Source organism: Lactuca sativa, chromosome 1 (genome assembly GCF_002870075.4).
Source record: "Lactuca sativa cultivar Salinas chromosome 1, Lsat_Salinas_v11, whole genome shotgun sequence".
NCBI lineage: Eukaryota > Viridiplantae > Streptophyta > Magnoliopsida > Asterales > Asteraceae > Lactuca > Lactuca sativa.
In genome coordinates this window covers 32,004,826-32,027,829 of record NC_056623.2, presented here as the reverse complement: position 1 = coordinate 32,027,829, position 23,004 = coordinate 32,004,826, and the positions used below count along the sequence as shown (strand labels likewise).

The window sequence follows — 23,004 nt, the reverse complement described above, 5'->3', positions numbered from 1 at the left end:
GGACTCGGCGAGTCTATCTGTCTGAAAGAAACCCTAAATCCCCGGGTTGCTCACTATTTAAGCCACCTTATAGCCCCCAATCTCGCCTCCTTCACCCTCAAAGAGCTGTGAGAAAACCCTAATCCATTCTTGAGTGATCTAAGTGTTCTTGTGTTAAATTTTTGAAGGCTTGAAGAAGGAAAAGAAGAAAGGAGCAAGGAGAAGAGTTGTAGAGCAAAGATTCAAGGGCAAATCAGAGTTCTTTGAGGTATTCTTCGGATTTCCCCATGTTTTATGCTTTAAACCTCCATTAGAACTCTTCTAGATCTAGTTTGATGCTTTTCTCAAGCCTTATGATGGTATGGATGCCTTATTAGGTCGAGATATCCTTGGATCTGTTCATTTAGGAGTTGTAGAGCCCGGATCTATTGTCTTTTGTTGATTCCTTGTATGAAAACCCTAGGTCTAGCCTTCTCTTTATGATTTTGAGCCATTTTATCTTCATGGATGCATATGGGCACGTAAAGATAGAATCTTTACGTGCTAATCGAGTTAAGGGAGTCCAAATCTATAAGTTTTATGCACTGGATTCAAGCAGAATTGAGTTTTGAGTTGTTGCATGCAAGCGACTCGGCGAGCCTGAAGAACGACTCGGCGAGTCGAGTCGAGAGTCCCCGATTTCCCTTTTCGAGTGATGCCGAGTAGGACCAGTGAGTGGTAGAGTGGACTCAGCGAGTTTGAGGTTAGACTCAGTAATGGAGGGACTCAGCGAGTCATTCATACAACTCGGCGAGTCCAAGGCAATCTTCTTAAGCTCAAGAACAGCTCGTCGAGTTGTTCATATGACTCGACGAGTCGGATGCAGATTGTCTGAGTTCTTGATCGAGAGATTACTCGTCGAGTCGATGCCATACTCGACGAGTAGCCACGAGTGGGGTTGTGAAATGAGATTAGAGACTCGGCGAGTTGGCGGCCCAACTCGGCGAGTCAGGTCAACTGTGAGTTGACTTTGACCGAGAGGGTTGACTTTGACCAAGGGTAAAAGAGTCATTTTACCCCAATGTAGTGTTTAGTATTTGATTAAGTGTGTTTATGGACTTGTAGCCGGGGAGATACCGAAGCAGCAGCAGATAGCTTTCAGAGTCATACACACAGCAGCCAGTTCACGAGGTGAGTTTCCTTTCAGTAGGAACGGGTCTACGGCCACAATGTCGGCCCGTCTAATTAGCAGTAGTCCCGGACTTTGGTCCGATGCAGTATGCAGTATATGTGATTATAATAGTTGATATGTGTTATGCTATGCAATGATCAGCCAGTTCCGGACTTCTGTCCGATGCAGGGGACAAGGTCCCAGTCAGTTCCGGACTTCGGTCCGACGCAGCTAGTTCCGGAATTCGGTCCGATGCAGTTAGTTCCGGACTCTGGTCCGATGCAGGGGACAAGGTCCCAGTCAGTTCCGGACTTCGGTCCGATGCAGCTAGTTCCAGACTTCGGTCTGATGCAGTGGGCAAGGCCCAGTATGTGCTTTATATGTATTGTATGGTATGTGGTAGTTTGGGGGAGCTCACTAAGCTTCGTGCTTACAGTTTCAGTTTTGGTTTCAGGTACTTCCACAAACAAAGGGAAGAGCTCGGGATGATGGCATCGCACACACCATAGCTTCAGTTTTTATCCTGGGAGTTGACTCAGTTTTCTTAAATATGTTTTGATACAGTTGTGACACAGTTTTCTTGTTACAGTATTTTAGTATGGTTTTGAGATACGCAACGCATGGTCTTATTATGATATACTCAGTTTTATGATTTTTGGTTATATTGAAAATGAAATTTTCGGGTCGTATTTTTGGGTTGTTTCACTCACCCACTCAGGTTTTTATGTTACAGATAGTGGACCCCGAGCATAGTCGGAGGACGACGAGAGATTTTTGGATTATAGGCCAGTAGTTGTAAATAACTATTGAAAGGCTTATAATGTCTTGTTTATGCTTTTGATCTGTATCGGAACATGACATCCCGAGGTTTTGATATGAAATGAAACTATACATTCTTAAAGAAGGTTTTGATAAATTTTTATCATGTTTTGTTTTGGGAACAAATTCCGCAACATTTTTTAAAAAGATTTCTCTGATTTTATTTTAAAAAGCATAAATTAAATCGTTCTTTTCTGGCCTAGAAATTAGGGGATGTCACACGTTGACATCCCTAAATCTCCCCCACTTGAATTAGACTTCGTCCTTATAGTCTGTTGTTGCTGCTGCGAATAGCTTCGAGTAATGGTCCCTCATCTTGTCTTCTGGCTCCCACGTCCATTCTGAGCCCTTACGGTCAATGTTTTAAAAAAAAGTTTAAACTGGCCGGTCGAACCGGTTGGACCGGGAACCGGAGGAGAGAGCGGTTCAACTATCACTAGTTTTACATCGATTTCTGAACCGGATTGAACCGACCACTTTTTAGAAAAACCCGGTGGAACTAGTCAAAATAGACCGGTTAAACCAGTTAAACCGAATAAAAAGCACATATAAAAGAATCATTACCATAATAAACGTTTTGTGATTTTTTTTTCAAATCTATTTAGTTTTCTCAAAATAAAAATATATGATAAATGTTTTAAAGTTTTTTGATGTGTTTGTATTCATTTAAAACTATATTTTGTTTTGGTATTATAGTTTATTTATTTTTTACATATATAGATTGATGTAAAACACTAAAACTTATGGTTGTGTTATTTTAATGTATTTAGATTGATCTACAACTTAATTTTATATGTATTTTTAATGTGTGAACTTGTAAACGTCAAATTCATGATTTATATATCTATGTATGTGTAGGAAAATAGAAAAAAAAAAGATGAAAATTATAGAAACAGGTTGACCCGGCTGTCGAGCCGGTTAAAACGGGAACCAATGATCATACCGGCTCAACTTAAAAACCAGTTTTTAAAACATTGCTTACGGTGCTGCCACTGCACCTTCCCCAGCTCAACCCTCTGGTTCCTTAGATCCTTTGTCTTCCTTTCGAGAATTGTTACTTGCTTCTCTATGTAGTTCAGGCAGTCATCCACCTGAATGTACTCCAAAGGAATCACCGTGGAATCATCAACCAAACACTTCCGCAACTGTGAGACATGGAAAGTGTTGTGGATTTGTCAGAGCTCCTCCGGAAGGTCTAGTCGGTACGCCATATTGCCCACCCGGGTTATAATCCTGAAAGGTCCGATATACATGGGGCCCAACTTACCTCGCTTCCTGAAGTGAATGACACCTTTCCAAGGTGACACCTTCATGATGACTATATCCTCGAACTGGAACTCCAGGTCCGATTGGCGCTTGTCAGCGTAGCTCTTCTGCCTACTCTGAGCCATCTACAGTCTACTCTGGACCTGTTGGATCATTTCGCTCATCTTGAGTACCACTGCGGTACTCTCCATGACTCGTTGACCGACCTCACCCCAACATATCGGGATTCTACACTTCTTCCAATAAAGCATCTCAAAGGGAGGTCGGTCGATGTTGGCGTGGTTGCTATTGTTATAAGAGAACTCAGCCAACAGGAGATATGTATCCCAGCTACAACCGAAATCTAGAACGCACACCCGCAACATATCCTCCAATGGCTGGATGGTCCGCTCACTCTGACCATCCGTTTTCGGGTGGAAGGCTGTGATGAAGTGCAGACGAGTACCCAGCCCGTCATAAAATTTCTTCAAGAATCTGGAAGTGAACCGCACATCTCTGTTGGAAATCACAGAAACCGGCACCCCGTGTCGAGCCATAACCATCCCGATATAGATATCTGTCAGCTTCTCGGCAGAAATGCTCTCCTGGATCAAAATGAAGTGGGGCGCTCTAGGTTAATCGATCCACAATGACCCATATCGCATCGACTCCTAGCGTCGTCCGCGACAACTTAGTGATGAAATCCATGGTAATCTCCTCCCACTTCCACACGAGAATGTCCAATGATTGCATCTTGTCGTGAGGTCTCTGGTGCTCATCCTTAACCTTCCTGCAGGTCAAGCACCTCTCGACGTATCAGGCTACATCCCATGTAGCCTCTCCAGGGGTTAACACGTGCCCCCAACCCCTAGCATGACAAGTGTCCAACCCATATTGGCTGGTGAGTTTTTTTTCCACCTGCTTAGTTCTTCGGCCATAACTTTTTTTTTTCTTTGAAAAATAAATTTGGAAAAACCAAATTTTTTAAAACTTAATTCTCTACAAAATGAGCATAATCATGAAAATTTGAAATATATATATATATATATATATATATATATATATATATATATATATATATATATATATATATATATATATATATATATATATATAAGTTTTTAAATTTTTTATATTTATAAAAAAAACCCAGAAAAAAAAATTCTCCAAAAAATATAAAAATTGAAGGAATACTTCTACTCACTATTCTAATGACTTTGTAAAAAAAAAAATTAAAAATAAGGTGTTCTAGATACCAAACTTGATTTTTTAATATTAAAAGTTTTTTAAAAAATGTTGAACATAATATGATGCGAATAGAGATAATTCAAGATATTTATGATTTAGGAATATTATGATTCAATATGTTTACGATCTTTAACTTGTTATGATCTAAAAATGTTTTGATTCAAATATTTAATGATCCTTAATTATTGTATTTTCTATGATTCAGAAACTATAATGACCCAAATGTTGTATTGAATAAAAAAACTTTATTTAATTCAATATATTATGATCCAAATTAATATGATCCAAAAATATATAATGCATAATATCGTTATGATTCAAAATTTTATGATCCAAAAATAATATCATTCAAAAAAAAATTATGAATGGAAAATATTATGATCCTTAGTTATCTTCTTATTTAAAATATTTAATTTAAAAAATAAAAAAAATCAAAAAATAAAAACAAACAAAAGAAGAAAAAACCCTACCATCTTCAAGTATATAGTAAAGATATTTAAAAAAAAAACGAATTTTTTTAATAAAAACGAAAAAATATATATAAAAACATTAAAACCGAGCATCTATTTAAGAAAAAAAAACTTTTGAATTTTTTTTAACAAAAAATTTAAAAAATAATTAAAAAAACTAAAATAAATGAAAAAGAAAAGGAAAACTCATTTAAATGACGTTCCATGGACGTTTGCCGTGCATGATTATTCTGTCGAGTCCGTATTACGTTTCTTGCACGTGTGCCGCGTGCGAACACGTCACAACCAAGTAAATAGGTTTGACGTTTGTGCTCTTGACGAAATGATTGGTGGAGAATAGTTATCGTAGTTCCTATCAATTTTTGTCTTACCAGATCCAGACCCTATATATATATATATATATATATATATATATATATATATATATATATATATATATATATATATATATATATATATATATATATATATATATATATAATAAGTGTATTCTAGTATTGATATATCGCTTAAATAAGAGTCTTGACAAAGTACATTATTATAATGAGGAATATATGAAAAAGTGGTGTATTGTTTGTAAGGTGTATATGATATCTACAATTGATGAAAGCAAACTAAGTGTAATTTGTGATCTATATTAGAAGTTTTTATAGCTTGTTGAGTGGAGTTACATATAAATATGTACATCCATTAGGTATTCGGGGACAAAATGTTCAAATGGGCAAATATAGAGTCTACAAGCTAAAGTACGTTGATATTCTTGATTATACACATATTAAGAAGGATTATTGAGAATTTACGGATTATTGATGAGGTATACTATAGAGTCTACTTGAAAAAACATTTAATAAAATATTACAAGTTGCAACTCCCAATTAATTTATAGTAAAGTTTGCAAAATTTAAACTATCCCAAAATAACTTAGACATTTTTAAGTTTAAATAAAAGATGTTAACAATAAACGTATGAAAAACACTTGTTCAATCTTACAACACAAGCTGTGGACTTCTCAAAATCCAGGCTAAAGTCTTATACTTCATGAATTTATCTTCAACCTGGGCATATTTCAAAACAGGTTAGGCAATTGATTTCCCTATTGAGAATACTTAAAGTGTATTCATTTTTTTAGTAAGAAGATAGCACTCTAGCTTTACTCGAAGCAGCCTCTAAAACCCAGTTTTGTTTAAAATCATTTTCCAAAAAGTATAAGGGTTTCATAAGTCAATTCTTATCAAAAACTGATTTAAACATATTAGGATTTTATAACTCGAAACAAAGTTTAACAAGACTATTTCAATAATTTGGGATTTAATGAATCAAATAAAATTAAGTAAAACATTTCAAATAAGTTGGGATTTAATGACCCATATCAAATTAAGAAAAACATTTCAAATAAGCTAGTATTAAGGACCTAAATCGATTTTTCAAAACAACTAACCACATTAAAGTAACATTTGTTAGTTAGTCAAAAGTCAAGGATCAACTTACTATAAAATAGGATAAGCAAATAAAAGCGTTAATGTTATGCAACATGCAACTATCCAAAACCTAAGTTTAAATTAGAGAGGTTGTTAACAATAAACTTATCAAAAACACTTGTTCAATCTTACAACACAAGTTGTGCTCTTCTCAAAATCCAAGCTAAAGTCTTTTACTTCATGACTTTATCTTCAACCTAAGCATATTTCAAAATAGGTTAGGTATGGATTTTGTGACATCCCCAAAATCTCGGCCAGAAAATACTGTTTTCATTTATGCTTTTTAAACATTTTCAGAGTAAATCCTTTTTAATTTTAAAAGAGATGCGGAATTTGTTCCCAAAAACAAAACATGATAAAATAGATATTTATCAAAACATTTCATATAGAAATATGATTTCATTTCATAATCAAAAGTCGGGATGTCATGTTCCGATACAGATCATAAAGCATAAACGATAACATTACAAGTCATTCAACAAATATATACATATACAGACTTGTAAACAAAACAACTTGATGATTCGCCCATCTTAAGCTCTTGCGCCACTTCCTGTAATACAAATAAACTAAGTGGGTCAGACTTGGGAGCCTGGTGAGCATATAGGTTTTCAGCCCACAATAATTATATTTAATTTCAACAATCCACAATAAACCCGATTACCCATTCCCGTTATCCTCACTTTACGTCCCTAAAATAACTTCTATTATAAGGAACCTAATCCAGGATTTTCATCGGGACGGACATTACTGCAGAGGGGCTTCCTCAACAATAAGTGCCCTAAAGGCAACCATGTGGGGGATAGAGTACATCGGTGAACACGTCGTTCACAACACCTACAGGTAATGAGCCTGCTAGTGTTCCACAGGACAGTCTAGAATAGTCCGTGGTCGTCATCCATACTCTGTTGAATGACTAGAATAACACCAATAACACTGAGGCCTCTCATCTGTTTATTTCACACCAATTATCTACCCATGTTCTACCCAACATATTAGTAGATAAAAATATACATTTTTATACATTGTTTAAAAAACCTGTATAGCATGCTTTAATCAATACATATTCCACATAACAGAAGAGGCATACACACATAACACATATTTCATAGAGAATATATCAGATCTATGAGATAGAAGAGAGTGAATATACATTCACACAGATAACAACAAAATATATACACATAGCACGTATTTTATATAGAATACTTCATAATATTGCGTTGGAATGAAAATGACTACACACTCACATCCCGTATTCTTAAATACGTTTAACGATTACTTGTATAATATCGCGTATTGAAAAGGGACTATACACTCACCTGATCGGAAGACGATCGGGTAGCACTACGGCTTGCAGAAGTAGTGTTTCTCCGTAGATCAGGAAGATCTTCACAAAACCGGGCTCCTCGCGGGCAGAGCTTCGGCTCGGGAATAACGCTCTTCGGGATCTTCGGGGCTTCGGATCTCGCCTCGGGGCTCGGGAATATTACCGGGGCTTCGGGGTACAAACGACACGCAAAACGAGGCAAAGGCTAGAGAGAGAAGGAAGAAATTTGCAAAAGAACTAAGGTTGCCTCGGATTCTATTTATAGAGGCTGGACCTCGGGGTTACGGGGGCGTACGTCTCGGATCGTAAGCACTTGCGTCATCGGGGGTACTCGAGTGCTGACTTCTTCATCCTTCGTTGTACGCGGGGCGTACTTCGGATAGGCCGGCTGACTCCTCTTCGGATAATATTGGAGGTTTTAATTAAAAATAAATATTAAATATTTATTAAACTTCAAAAATTCATATCTCCTTCATACGAACTCCGTTTTCGACGTTCTTTATATCCACGCGTAGGTGAGACTACGCTTTACAACTTTCGTTTAGACTCCGTCGGCAAATTTTGATTTTATTTTTATTATTTATTTATAGGAGGCCGGGACAGAAAAATTTCGTTATAAATTCATAACTTCTTCGTCCGACGTCCGTTCTCGCCTATCTTTTCATCGTTTCACTACTAACAACGAGATCTTCGATTCTCGTTTAGATTGTTTCGGCTAAAAACCGCTCGATCTCAAATCGAGTATTCGGGCTGCATACTGTCCAGTCGAAACTTCAGAAAATCATAACTTCCTCATACGAAGTCAGATTTGGACGTCCTATATATATTCGGAAACCTCGTTTCGGCCACTACAACTTTATGCAAAGATATCGGGCATATCTAATACTTTAATTTTGACGCTTATTTTATTCTTAATTCATTAAATTATAATAATTAAGAAAATAAACACATAAATCACATAATTCACATAATTTACAAATAATACATTTTTATTATTTCAAATTGGGTTACAAAGGTTAACCTAGACTATTACATTGCTAAAAATGGCAAGCCCAGAAACATGGGCGTTATAGATTTGCCTAGCGAGAATATGAAGGTAGATTCATTTTTTAGTAAGAAGATAGCAATCTAGTTTACTCAAATCCGCCTCCAAAAACCATTTTTGTTTAAAATCATTTTCCAAAAGGTATAAGGGTTCCATAAATCAATTCTTATCAAAAATTGTTTCAAACATATTGGGATTTCATAACCCAAAACAAAGTTTAATAAAACAATTTCAATAATTTGGGATTTAATGACTCAAATAAAATTAAGCAAAACATTTCAAGGAAGTTGAGATTTAATGACCCATATCAAATTAAGCAAACCATTTCATGTAGCGCCCGAGTCGCCAGGTGTGAAATTAATCTATTATTATACTTAATTTAATTAATAGGTGGTGAAGGGTTCGTGAGTACATTGGTGTACATTAGGTACGCACTGCATACTCCTTGCTTGCGCGTCATCGAGGTGATCCTGGCATACACTGGGCGTACTCAAGGCACGGGCAAACCTTAATTTTTAGGGTTTGCACTCACTTTAAGATCCTTAAGTCCTTAAAGTGCATCACCCTTTCAGCCTCCATTGCCTTTTAGTGCTAATCTCAAAACCCTAGCCATCATGAGTGCATTTTTGAGCTTACGTAGAGTGTTTGGTGTTCTTTTGTGGTTTTGAAGAAGAATCAAGCTTGAGGAGAACCAAAGGAGAAGATGGAGCTTGTAGATCTAGATTTTGTGCATCATTTCTAGCCTATTAAAGGCATAAAGTCTAAAACTTGTTCATTCTAAGCTTAGATCTAGGTTTAGGGGAGATTTTAGCATCTATTGGTCCCATAACTTGGTCTTTTGGAGTATGGACTACTCCAGGCCATTTGAGCTGTCTTTTTGGACTCTTAGGAGTTCATGAAGTCATAAAAATCATATCTTGAAGGTTAAGACTCAGCCATGCATGTATTGGTGACCACCTAAGAGAATTAGTGGGCTTAATTCATGGTTTGAGTCCCAATTAGGCATGCAAGAGCATAAAGTTTGCAACTTTATGGCTTAAGACACTATTATGAGTTTGGATCTAAGTTTTGGATGTTAGAGCTTAATGGATTAAATCATGGGTGCAATTTTAGGTTGACTGAACAGTATGTCGGGCGTATTCTAAAGTATGTTGCACGTACTGGGCCAGTGCCCTGCATCCAGATCATCAATGTACGTCGGGCGTACGAGCCATGTATGTCGTGTGTACGCAATTTGTGGACTTAGGAGATTTTTGGGCTTGAGTCTTGTTGGGCTTTTGACTTGTTTAGGATTGGGCCTCAGGCCCACCTATTATAGCAAGACATTTTTGGCATTTAGGCCATGTTGGGTGCTCTTAGGCCATATTGGGCCTTAAAGGCCTTGTAGTTGGGCTTGGATGCATTTTTGGACTTGTATGGATTTAGGCCTTGGTGGGAGGGAGGCCCAATGAGGCAAGGGTGAAGAAACCCTATTTGCTTTAAGTTAAGAAATAGCGTTGGACTTTTATATTAGAATATTGGCCTGATTTCTAATTAACGTTTTATACTTATGCCTTAGGGAGAGGATTTCCCGAGTCATCCGTTGAGTTCGATTTGATACCTTTAGTCTGAGGTGAGTTTCATTCACTATATTTGTGGGTGGAAGGCACCAATGTCAGCCCACTAGTTGATGTTGTAGTATGACGATTGACTTTGTGACAACTGTCGGTTATGTCTGTACTTGCTTGATGCTATGTGATTCTTTGTTATGTTATTATATGGTAGTGGTAGGGGTGAAATAGACCCAGTATCCGGTTGAAATAGACCGAAGGGGATTGCAAGCACTCATATATGCTTGACAATATCTGATTGAAATAGACCGAAGGGGATTGCAAGCACCCAGATATGTTTGACAGTATCCAGTTGAAATAGACCGAAGGGGATTTCAAGCACCCAGATATGCTTGACAGTATCCGGTTGAAATAGACCGAAAGGGATTTCAAGCACCCATATATACTTGGCTGTATGTTTGTATGGTATGAGGTATTTTGGGGGAACTCACTAAGCTTTGTGCTTACAGTTTTCAGTTTATCTTTCAGGTACTTCTAGTTCGAAGGGGAAGTATTCGACCTGATCGCACCGCATCACCCTAGGTTTCCGCATTTTGAGATTTTGGGAATTTTTACTCTAGTAACATGTTGTTATGATATACTTTTGACCATTTTGATATGATTATCGTATGTTTTAAATGAATTTAAAAACAAAATTCCATCTGTATTTTTGGGATGTTACATTTCAAATAAGCTAGGATTTAATGACCTATATCAATTTTTCAAAACAACCAACCACATTAAAGTAACATTTGTTAGTTAGTCAAAAATCAAAGATCAACTTAGTACAAAAATGGGATAAGAAAATAAAAGTATTAATGTTATGCAACATGCAACTATCCCAAAACCCAAGTTTCTCTTAAGAAGTTTAATGTCACAAATTTGATAGTTGGGATTTAAGTATGACGGAGCGTATTCAAAACATACATTCTACGGTTATGAAGGAACGTATTCCAAACACAACTAATGGGGAAGAGGTAAGAAGGAGCGTATTCCAAACAAACATTTCCCAAGTCCACATCATTAGCTAGGTATTCATGAAGCATCACATGAACACCACACATGGGGTAGCTATCCCACTTGTGCATGGTAAGAACTACCAAGAAATCGCTTAATGTCATCATACATCATAATGGCCAAATCTAGTATGGATATAATGGGGGACTCACACGGGAACCCATCCTATAATGTATGCACATGTTAAATTCCCTAAATCATAAACCATCATTTAATCATAAAACATAATTTCATCATAAAATATCAATTCATCATAAACCATCATTTCATCATAAAATTATCACATTGTAATAAAATGTCATTTTTCTTTTAAATAAAAACCTTTTCAAACAACATATCAATAATTCTTTGTTAGTCATTTTTATCACCATTTTCATTTTTAAGGAAAACCGTTTTTAGTTTCCAAAATCTTTCTCTTATCAAATTCCCAAATAGAATTTATAGAAAGCATATAGGATGTAAGAACACATAAGGATCACCAAAAACAAATTATAGCATATTTTCAAATCATATCACATGAAAGCTTTTTAAAGTAAAGTTCATAGTTTGGGACATATGCTCCCGGTAAACTCGCCTTAGTACAATGCTTGCAATATCACACTCTTTCTACAGTTCACCAAGCTTGTGCTTCCAACTCAACACATAATATCATCATCATAACGCTGTTAAAAACTAATATACCCTTCTCTAGGTCAACTCATCATACTAAGTTCCCAATGCACCTTAAGTTTCCTATTATTAATTATGTAAGCCAAAGAAAAGAAAAGGAAAACACTAAACTCAAGACACACAAAATTACAATACTAAAAAATGGGATGGACTTGAAAGTATGCCATGCTTCATAACGAGGCACGTTGTGATTTTCTCCTAATAGATCATGTTTTTTGGTTTATTTTCTTATTTCACCGTTTTTCTTATATAATACCTCAAATCTGAATCAATTGACTCAATAGCTTAAAACACATGTTAAAACACTACAATTGAACATAAGAAAGAATCACCACATGGTTCGTATCCTTAGAATAGACATCAATCACGAAATCATCTCATAAACTTCACATACAAGCTTAATGAGAGTAAGGAACTTAAATTTGCACCAAATCGCTATGTGTGAAGATGGAATGCAGCCAAATGACCTAATATCATTATAGAAGCTTAAAAAATATTAAAATCATGAAGTCATGGAAGATTAGAACTCAATCCTCAATTAAGATTGACCTCAAATCTTCACATGAACTCCAAAGAAGATTAACTTTTCCAATCAATCAACATCATTAAAGAAATGGATTACTAACATGACCTCAAAGTTGTTGATTAAACAAAGAGAAACACAAAACAACTTCCTAATACATCATGATTCATGGATTTTGGCTAGAACCCTTAGGACTAGAAAACCCAAATTATGACCAGGAATCAATTAACTCAAATGAGAGTATGATTTCAATTATAATGATGATTAATGAAATATATACATTACATGAACATAAAACACCATGAATCCTCAAGTTAAATCATAAAATTCGGATTCCACCATTGATGGTTAAGAAAACTCATCAAAAGATTCCAAATTTCCAAATCTCACAAATATTAGCTAATTAGATCTTGGAGATGGATCTAGAAATGAAATCATAACATAAAAATCATTAGAACATTATAAGTGGAACGTTACATTCATATTTGTACAAACACGCAATGCTAACACAAATTTGAAAGATGATGGAAGAAGAAACTACCTCTGGATGCTAAATTAATAGAGAATTTGACCGAACTTCAAGCATCAATTTCCATTTATTTAGAGAAGGAAATTACCATGGAGGAGAGTGATCTTGGTTGATTACATGAATGAGAAGAGCAAAGAAGAGGATATCCTTAGATAACATAACTTTAGTCATTTATGCAACTATACTCTCTCCTTGCTATAATTCTTTCAATAAAGATCCCCAAACTAGCTAAAAACTTGTAATAACTAATATATTGTCTTTCCCCATAATAAAATATACAAACTTAGGTCATCCCCAATGGGAATTTAATGGTGAGTTTAATGGGGAAAAAGGGAGTTGAATACATAAACCTACCATTGTGGGTGGAGTTCAATGAAGTGGGGTTTAATCCCCATTGAACGATGGTATGCAATTTTTTTTCTTTTTTTTTTTAAACCATTTCACCAATAAAACTTTTTATTTAAATAATTACACCCTACATATATACACAAGGTATATGTCATTATTTTCTTATTTATAATATTTGTAGTTTACTTTATGTTATATTGAATAATTTAAATCATCAAGGTAATTTATATTATAATATTTGTAGTTTACAACAATCATTAATTAATAATTTACAATTTGTAACTTTTAATTTCTAATTAATGTAATATTACAGTTTTACAATATTATTTATAAAAAGATATAATTAAATGTTGATGTGGAAATTCATTAAACTCTTAAGGGTTTAATGGAGTGTAGAGTTTAATGGATAAAATGATATAGTTAGTGGAATGCTAATGTGGCAATCCATTAAACTCTTAAGAGTTCAATGCATTGGAGATGACCTTAGTCCTAAGCACTAATTTGGTCAACTCTCTAGTCAAACACAAGTTTCACCAACTTGTCACATTTTACCCTTCATCACTAAAAGTATTCTTTCTAAACCAAAATTCTACTTTATTTATATATCATGTTGTATCGAGATTATAATGTTTCAATTTTACCTTTTTTTGTCTTTCTAATTTATTTATTTATTTATCTTGTTTTAATTTATTTATTATTTTTATTATTTTTTTAACCTGAAATATTTAGAGAAGTGGTATTTTGTTTCCAGATACGAGATATTTGATAGTTTATAAATTCATACATATAATATTGAAGATGAATGCAAGTGGTAGCTTAATCTGTGACAAAATGAGCAAGCAATGGCATTTCTAAATGAAAGCAGATAACAACTTGGTTCAAGCTACTTGAGAATGTTGATAAATGATTATGAACTTATATGTGAATTGTGTGCACATAATATGAGATAAAGTATATGAAATAAGGAGGGGTTCATCTTGAATATAAATTGTAAAACTGATACATTCATAAAGTAAATACGAAATTAAAAAAATATATTACTAGTTAAGTATGTAACCTTATGAAACTTATATTGGGATGAGATTTTGCTCACTAAGCTATTTAGCTTATAGTTGTGTGTGATTTATGTTTACACGTAACAAGATAATGTACAAACGATAGAGATTGTACGATAGATGTTTATAACTTTATATAGTTCATGTGGTTTATTCCATAATGTATATTAGTTTTCATTTACAATATGAATTAGTTAGCCTTGATGTTATGAAAGCACACCGTTGCTGATTTGTTTTTTTTATGAACCATGATCATTTATTGATTTGAAGTAAAAAAAAATAAAAGTTGTGGAGTGTACTTTTCTGTTAGAATTGGGGTGTCACAAATAATTTTTTAATGAACCGTGATGATTTATTGCTTTGAAGCAAAAAAGAAAAGTTGTGGAGTGTACTTTTCTATTAAAAAAGATTGGACTTATTAAAAATAATACATAACCATAGGGGCCATTTACATAATTTTATCCTTAAAAAAAATAAAAAATAAAAAAACTAAACATAAAAATAAATAAATAAATAAATAACTGTCATCATTTATAAGGAGACAAGGTTTTAAAAACATAAAGACGCAATTTTGTAAGAAGACTAAACACCCTCTTAACAGTCATCTTTTAGACACTGAGGAACAAATAACCAACGTATTAAGTGGAAAAGACTCCACCTACGTTGATATGGATGAGTACGGCACCGACACCAACTCCACCGGAGTCGAGTCTCCGCTACTCATCAACTTCGTTGACGGCGTTGTCGACTATAGAGGACGTCCAGTTCTCAGATCAAAATCCGGTTGCTGGCGATCGGCATATTTTATCATTGGTAATGCTTAGCCTCGCAAAAACATTTCCAAAAACAGTAAAAAAATCCAACCTCTTAATGTTCATGCAGGCGTTGAAGTGGCAGAGAGATTTGCGTACTATGGCGTCAGTTCAAATTTAATCACATACTTGACCGGTCCCTTGGGGCAATCGACGGCCACCGCAGCCGAGAATGTCAACACGTGGACTGGAACGGCGAGGCTTCTTCCTCTTCTTGGCGCTTTCATTGCTGATGCTTTTCTGGGTCGATACCTGATGATTATAATTGCTTCTCTGCTTTATGTTCTGGTTTTCATCTCTTCCTCATTAATTTGAATCATTTTTTACTTTTCCAAGAATTTCCGTACGTACCTACACAATTGTGTTAAACTACATCAGCAATTATTTCTACATTCAACAATTCGGATTATAAATCATTAACTGGTTGCTCTGTTGATATCATTTTGATAATTAATGTCTGATCACAATTGACAGGCGCTTGGGTTTCTGGCTCTTTCCACTTTTATTCCTTCAAACTGTGAAACCGCCAATGGCGGATCATCATGTTCTTCTCAACTCCAAGTCGTCATGTTCTTCATTTCACTGTATCTTGTCGCAATTGCCCAAGGTGGCCACAAGCCCTGTGTTCAAGCTTTTGGGGCAGACCAGTTTGATGCAGATGATCCAGTAGAACGTAAAGCCAAGAGTTCATTCTTCAACTGGTGGTATTTTGGAATGTGTGCTGGCCCTACAGTCGGAATCTTTGTTCTTAGCTACATTCAAGATAACCTCAGTTGGGCTCTCGGATTTGGGATTCCTTGCATAATCATGGCTTTTGCCCTCATCGTATTCTTGATTGGAACCATAAATTACCGATTTGCAGCAAAAACCGAGGAGAAAAGTGCTTTTCTTAGAATTGGCCACGTGTTTGTTAAAGCAGCTAGGAATTGGAAAAGTGCACCTTCAATAATGTCTTCAGATGAGGAAGCGTTTGGAATCTTTGATCATCAACGTTCTAAACAATTCAGGTAACAGTACATTAACATTTAACACGTTATTCTTGAATTCCTCGTTTTTTTTTTCGGGGGGGTTTAAATTATCTTTCCTTTTTTATTTTTCAGATTTCTCGACAGAGCTTTGTTTAAGGGATCGAATGAAGATGGAACTGTTTGTAATGTTGACGAAGTGGAAGAAGCAAAGGCAATTCATAGACTAGTTCCAATATGGGTTAGTTGTTTAGGGTATGCAATTGTATTAGCTCAAACTACCACCTTATTTACAAAACAAGGAACCACCATGGACAGGTCAATCGGGTCAAATTTCAAGATTCCAGCCGCCACGCTACAATCTTTCATCGGTCTCTCGGTTATGATTCTAATTCCCATCTATGACACCATCTTGGTTCCTTTTACACGATCCATTACAAAGAAACCATCAGGTATAACCATGCTTCAGAGAATCGGAATCGGAATCCTCATTTCCATTGTTTCAATGGTGGTTGCAGCGGTCGTTGAGACAAAAAGACTCGAAACTGCTCGTGAGTATGGATTATTAGATGATCCAAATGCAACGATTCCAATGAAGATATGGTGGTTATTACCTCAATATCTGTTGGCTGGAGCTGGTGATGTTTTTACGATGGTGGGTATACAGGAATTCTTCTATGACCAAGTGCCAAGTGATCTTAAGAGCATGGGCCTCGCACTTTACCTGAGTATCATAGGGATTGGTAGCTTCTTAAGCAGCTTTCTGATCTCGATTGTTGGGAAAATGACAGGTGGAAATGGTGAAGATGGTTGGATATCTGATAATGTGAATCGAGGGCATATTGATTACTTTTACTATCTTCTTGCGGGAATAAGTGTGGGGGCGTTTATGATGTACATTTATGTCGCAAGATCTTATGTTTATAATCGAGAAAGAGGCTTGTGATGTTGCTAAATTAAGTGCTTTGGGTTTAGATTTGGTTTGAATTGAAGCTGAGGCACGTAGCATGATATATTGTTGTAATGGTTGCATTGACCATTTATTTAATGAAATAGTTTATATATAGAACCCTTTAAATAACTATACTTATGGGTTAACTTATGAAATTTTATCTTTTTATCCAGGGCATTTAAGGTCGATTGAAGTGAATACAATTTAACTGGATTGTTATATATTATTATTTTATATTTTATAAATTCTACCATCAATTACTACTTATAGTATATTAAACTTTAAAAAAATCTACAAAACATTTATTTTAAACTTACAAAAAAATATATTTTTTATTGAAAAGTTCAATGCCCGTTGAAATTTATGTGTTGGATAACACCGGGTCATCTCATCTATTACTATTGAACTCTATATTTGTTGGATACCACTCTCATCCTACTATTGTTGAGAGTAATTCTTTGAATGTCAACTAAACACTATATCTTGTTAAACTTTTTTTATTCAACTATGTATTGTGATGTTCTAACAACCCTACAAAGTTCTTTGATTTTACCAAAATACTCGTGTTACAACTTGTGACTAACTCATTTTTTAATCTAACACCCGATGGTCAATATTGGTAACAAAGCCAATAGAACTTTAAACTATACTTATAATTTCTCCTATAAGGCATGGACCATTCTATAATTTACTTAGTAAAATGATATCAAATTGAAATTTATGGTTAACTTGAAATTATTCATCATAAACTGAAAATGTGTTGATATATGAGACTTAAATGGATAACGACACTAGTAGAGACGCCAACAGGGACGGGTATACCATGGGTTATATATCGATCCCTATAACCGAACTATCCCTATAAACGCCCCCATCTTGGTCAGGTATTAAAAATTCGTCCCCATCTCTATATGTGGTGGGGATTCAAGGATTTTTCCTCATTACAAGTCATAGCGACTAAAACAAACCAAAGCTCGATCAAACTCGACTCATAAGACAGGAAAAAAAATACTCGAACTCATATTGTGTCTGAACTCCTTAATAAATGCTATAACAATATCCTTTGAAAATGTTTGAAAAAAGCCACTTACTATGTTTGTAATCAATCTTAATCATGGAAAAATTATACTGCTTTTTTTTTTTAATTCTAACTTATCCTAATAGACTATATGTAGTTTTGTACATTTTATGTGTTTGGTGAGCTTAAGCTTAGGTAAGCGTGATGTGGGTTAAAGAGAGACGTGAGCTTTTTTCCTAATATGCATAGAATTTTTTTCGTCGGTATTGGTTGTGATATGTTGAAGAAAGGCATGGGATTAAGATGTAAAATGTTGGTGGTAGCTGTATAAAAGTCATCTACGTGGCACCCACAATTCGGGACTAGAAGTTTTACTATTTAAGAATTAATTTATAAAAGATTTTTAAAGTAAATTAAATAAAAATAATTGATTTCAACTTTCATTTTTAATTAACTTAAAATATTTAAATTTAAATTTAACCCATGGTATGTAAAAATTGAAGTTAAAAGCATTAGGACAGAATTAAAAAATGACATTTAAGTAAGTTCACCTAACAATATAAAACTAAATTGTAAGAATCTTGACATATGACGAAAATCTATAAGGGACTTGGAGTGATAAATGTCAACTAAGGTCAGACATCATATTTGGATAATAATATCTTGCCGATTATAAATATTAGACAAAACTATAAAAATGATTATTGTAGTTTATAAAAGGTTATAAACTTACTCGCTGCTAATTTTTTTGAAGAACATAGTACCTATGGTTTTCAAAATTCTTGTGAATGATCTTTTTTGCTGACATCGTTATTGTCCATCCGTTAATGTCAATGTATTTTGGTCTTTTCAACTATCAAGTTTGTGACTATGAGTAAACCATATGAACCATTTATGTAATATATATATATATATATATATATATATATATATATATATATATATATATATATATATATATATATATATATATATATATATATATATATATATATATATATATATTATGTTTATGGGTTTGTGACTTTTCCATCCCTTTTACTTTTTAAAATATCATTTTGAACCTTTCATTTTGAACTTTGAAAAATGTTACTTTCATCACTTCATTTTCTAAATTTTCGTGTTAAACCTTGTATTATATATAATTTGATTTTTCTTAATAAATTTCATTCGTTAACCTAAAAAAACTATTTTTACGTGTTTATTTTTATATTTTTGTCGGTATAATTCAAGGTGATCAACGTTTCGACTTTAATTTATAACTTTCTTTCGTTAATTTTTTTCAAAAAAAAAAATTACACATGTTGACACATAAAAGTGAACCTCTAGCAATCCAAGCCAAACCAAAACCAAAGTCGAAGTGCATTCTGAGATGTGAAGGATTCCGAAGTCAAGATTTATCCGAGATAATGACTTATCCGAGACATTCCTAGTTTTAGATGTTATTGAGTATGTACAAGCATTTAATGCTTCTTGTCGTTTAGTACTTTTTGATTGTACAGTTCATAGGACAAAACCGATTTTAACCACCTAGTAATGGTTAACAAAATGTTGTAACCGAATAATTTGGTTATGACTCAGTTTTTGCTATTAACCACCCCAAACCGCCCCATACACACCCCTACTTTTGGATTTGATCAGAGGGACATAGGCAGAAGGAGTCAAGAAGGAGAACTAGAAACATGAGAGGATAAGGGGTGAGATCGACAGGTTTGTCACCAGTAGTCAGGGATTGTTGACTCGGTGTGGTAAGGTTTGGGTTTTGGTTTCTAGTGGGATCAGGCAGATAGTGTTGGAGGAGGCTCATAAGTCTCGCTTTTCGAGCCACCCAAAAGCCACCAAGATGTATCGAGATTTAAGACTAAGTTACTGGTGGCTGTGTATGAAGAGGGAGATAACCTATTATGTTGAGAGGTACTTGACCTGTAGGATGGTCAAAGCCGAGCATCAGAGGCAACATCGCAAGTTACAGCCTTTGGAGGTTCCCATGTGGAAGTGGGAACAGATCACCATGGATTTTGTCACCAAGTTACCGAAGACTGACAAGGGATTTGATGCTATATGGGTCATCGTGGATTGATTGACCAAGAATGCCCACTTTTTGGCCATATGGGAGAGCTCCTCGGCTGAAAAGTTGGCCGACGTGTATGTTCGGGGTATTATTGTTTGCCATGGGGTTCCAGTCTCCATTATATCCAACCGAGATGTTCGGTTCACTTCTCGATTCTGGATGAAGTTCCAGGAGGAACTCGCCACGAGACTACATTTCGGCACTGCTTATCATCCGTAGACCGACGGCCAGAGTGAGCAGACCATTCAGACACTTTAGGATATGTTGCGGGCTTGTGTCATAGATTTCGGTGGGATTTGGGATTCCTACCTACCACTTGCGGAGTTTTCCTACAACAACAGTTATCACTCTAGCATTGGTGCCCCGCCTTTTGAGCTCCTGTATAGTTGGAGATGTCGTACCACAGTTTGTTGTGTGTGTGTGTGGGGGTGGCCATAGAGTCATGGGAAGGACTGAGGTGGTCCTTCAGATAACGGAGCTTATTCAGCAGACCAGGAAGAGACTGCAGATAGCTCAGAGTTGGCAGAAGAGTTATGCCGACCGGCGCCGATCAGAGTTGGAATTTTAGGTCGGCGATATCGTTCTACTGAAGGTCTCACCCTGGAAGGGTGTCATGCTGTAACATTCTGTTTATTTAATAAATAAATAGATAAAAATTGATGAACGAATAGTCGCACTAAATCTATATTACTTAGCGGATTGTTGGTTTTGGGGAGCCGAATGTTATAATTTGGATTATTCTGGGGGTTAAAGTGTAATTTCAGGACTTGATTTAGAAAGGTTTTCAGAAAGCAGGGTTTAAATGGTAAATTAGGGATTTGTTTTGAAAGGAATAATACAAGGAGGGACCATTTTTGTTATTATAGGATAAATCTTATGGAACCAGGTATATAACCCCAACCGCCACTCTCACTACCTTTATCTTTTCAGCCGCCTCCCTTGACCTGTTGAAGCCGGAGGACCACCGTAGCCACCGCCATGTCGAGGACTACTGCCACCGTATACCACCATCGGCCACCACTAGGGTGGTTGTGTGTGTGTGTGTTTAGTTAGTGTGTGTGTGTATGTTTAATTGGGATCTTGTGTTGTATATTGTAAATGGTACCTGGAATAATAATAAAAGAAACTCGTAACCACCACCGTGAGGTGGTGGCCGCCGCCATGTGCCGCCGTTGACCACCACTACCCGAGGTGGTAGTGGGTGGTGCCCGATTTCGGAAAACCCTATGTCCTAATGAAACCCTAGTGGGCCTAAGGACTTAGCTTTTCGGCCTAATTGGATTGTAATGGGTTGGAAAGCCTAATTAGGGTTTAGAAAACCCTAATTTTGTACTTGTTGATTTGGACTTATCGGGACCCGCATTTTTGGACCATTAGAGTGAAGATAGGACTCAAACCCGATTTCCTTGTATGTTTGGACTTAATGGATTAAGTCCTTAATGGGTTAAGAAGGAACACTTAACCCTAATCGTCATTTCATGTGAAAAACCCTAATTGGGTTTTGGGTTCTTATCGGGCCATTTATTGGACTAAGTTGACGTGGGCCTTGGTGGGCCAATTGAGAACATATTTATGGACTAAGGAAATTATTGGGCTTTAGGATAAGGCCCATTGGAAAGGCTTGGGCACAATTTGGAAAATTAGGCCATAATTGAGCCTTGAGGATTATTAGCTATTGGGCCATCAAAATGCCAATTGTTTGGACTAGAATAATTGGTTGGGACTTAAAGTAAGTCCAAGTAGAGGTTTGGGCCCTATTTGGAAAATTGGGCCATATGTTGGGCTTTGGCCCATTACTTGTCTATTGGGATTTGGAGTGTGAGTTGGACCTTGGGCTTGGAACCTAATTATTAATTTGGGTATTGTTTGGTGTTGACAGTTTGGGAATCTATGATCTAGCAGCTAGAGTTTTATTCGCGGGATTTTGGCAATGTCAGGTGAGTCTCCTCATCATACCAATGGGTCGAAGGCACCAAGGCCGGCCCATTATGTATTACGTCATATGCTAGTTGGTTGTGTTCTATGTGGTATGCTAATTGATTATGTGGTACGTGATATGCTATCTGTCTTTGTGATTCTTGCATGGAAGACCTCGGAGGGTTCTCGGGGCACTTAGGTGTAAGACCTTGGAGGGTTTCCACGGCATCCTAGGTAAAGACCTTGGGGGTTCCCGAGGCACTAAGGTGTAAGAGCTTGGAGGGTTTGCATGGCATCCTTAGTTAAGACCATGTGGGGGTTCCTATGGCATTGTGCTAAGACCATGTGGGGGTTCCCATGGCACTCGGTGTAAGACTCTGGAGGGTTTCCAGGGCATGCTTACGTGTTTGCATGTTTAGTTTATAGTTTTGTATGTATGGTTTGATTGGTAGTTAGTGAAGACCATGTGGGGGTTCCCATGGTAGTGGGCTAAGACCCTAGAGGGTTTCCAAGGCACCCGGTGTAAGACCTTGGAGGGTTTACAGGGCTTTCCTATATGTTTATATGCATGGCTCGTGTAGTTGATATGATTTATGTGAGTATGTCAATAAGACCTTGGAGGGTTTCCATGGCATCTTTATATGTGTATATGCATGCTAATGCAATTGTTACGGTTTATGTAGCTGTTATAGCTGATATGGATTATGTGGTTATGTGGATTGTGTGGGGTATGCTCTGGGGAACTCACTAAGCTTCGTGCTTATAGTTTGTTTAT

The 23,004-nt window shown here is 35.9% G+C and overlaps 1 pseudogene; it reads left to right on the top strand.

Annotated features, from left to right (window-relative positions):
- Nucleotides 1-15,039: 15,039 nt before the first annotated feature.
- LOC111913512 (protein NRT1/ PTR FAMILY 5.10-like) lies at nucleotides 15,040-17,340 on the top strand (annotated as a pseudogene).
- Nucleotides 17,341-23,004: the final 5,664 nt, after the last annotated feature.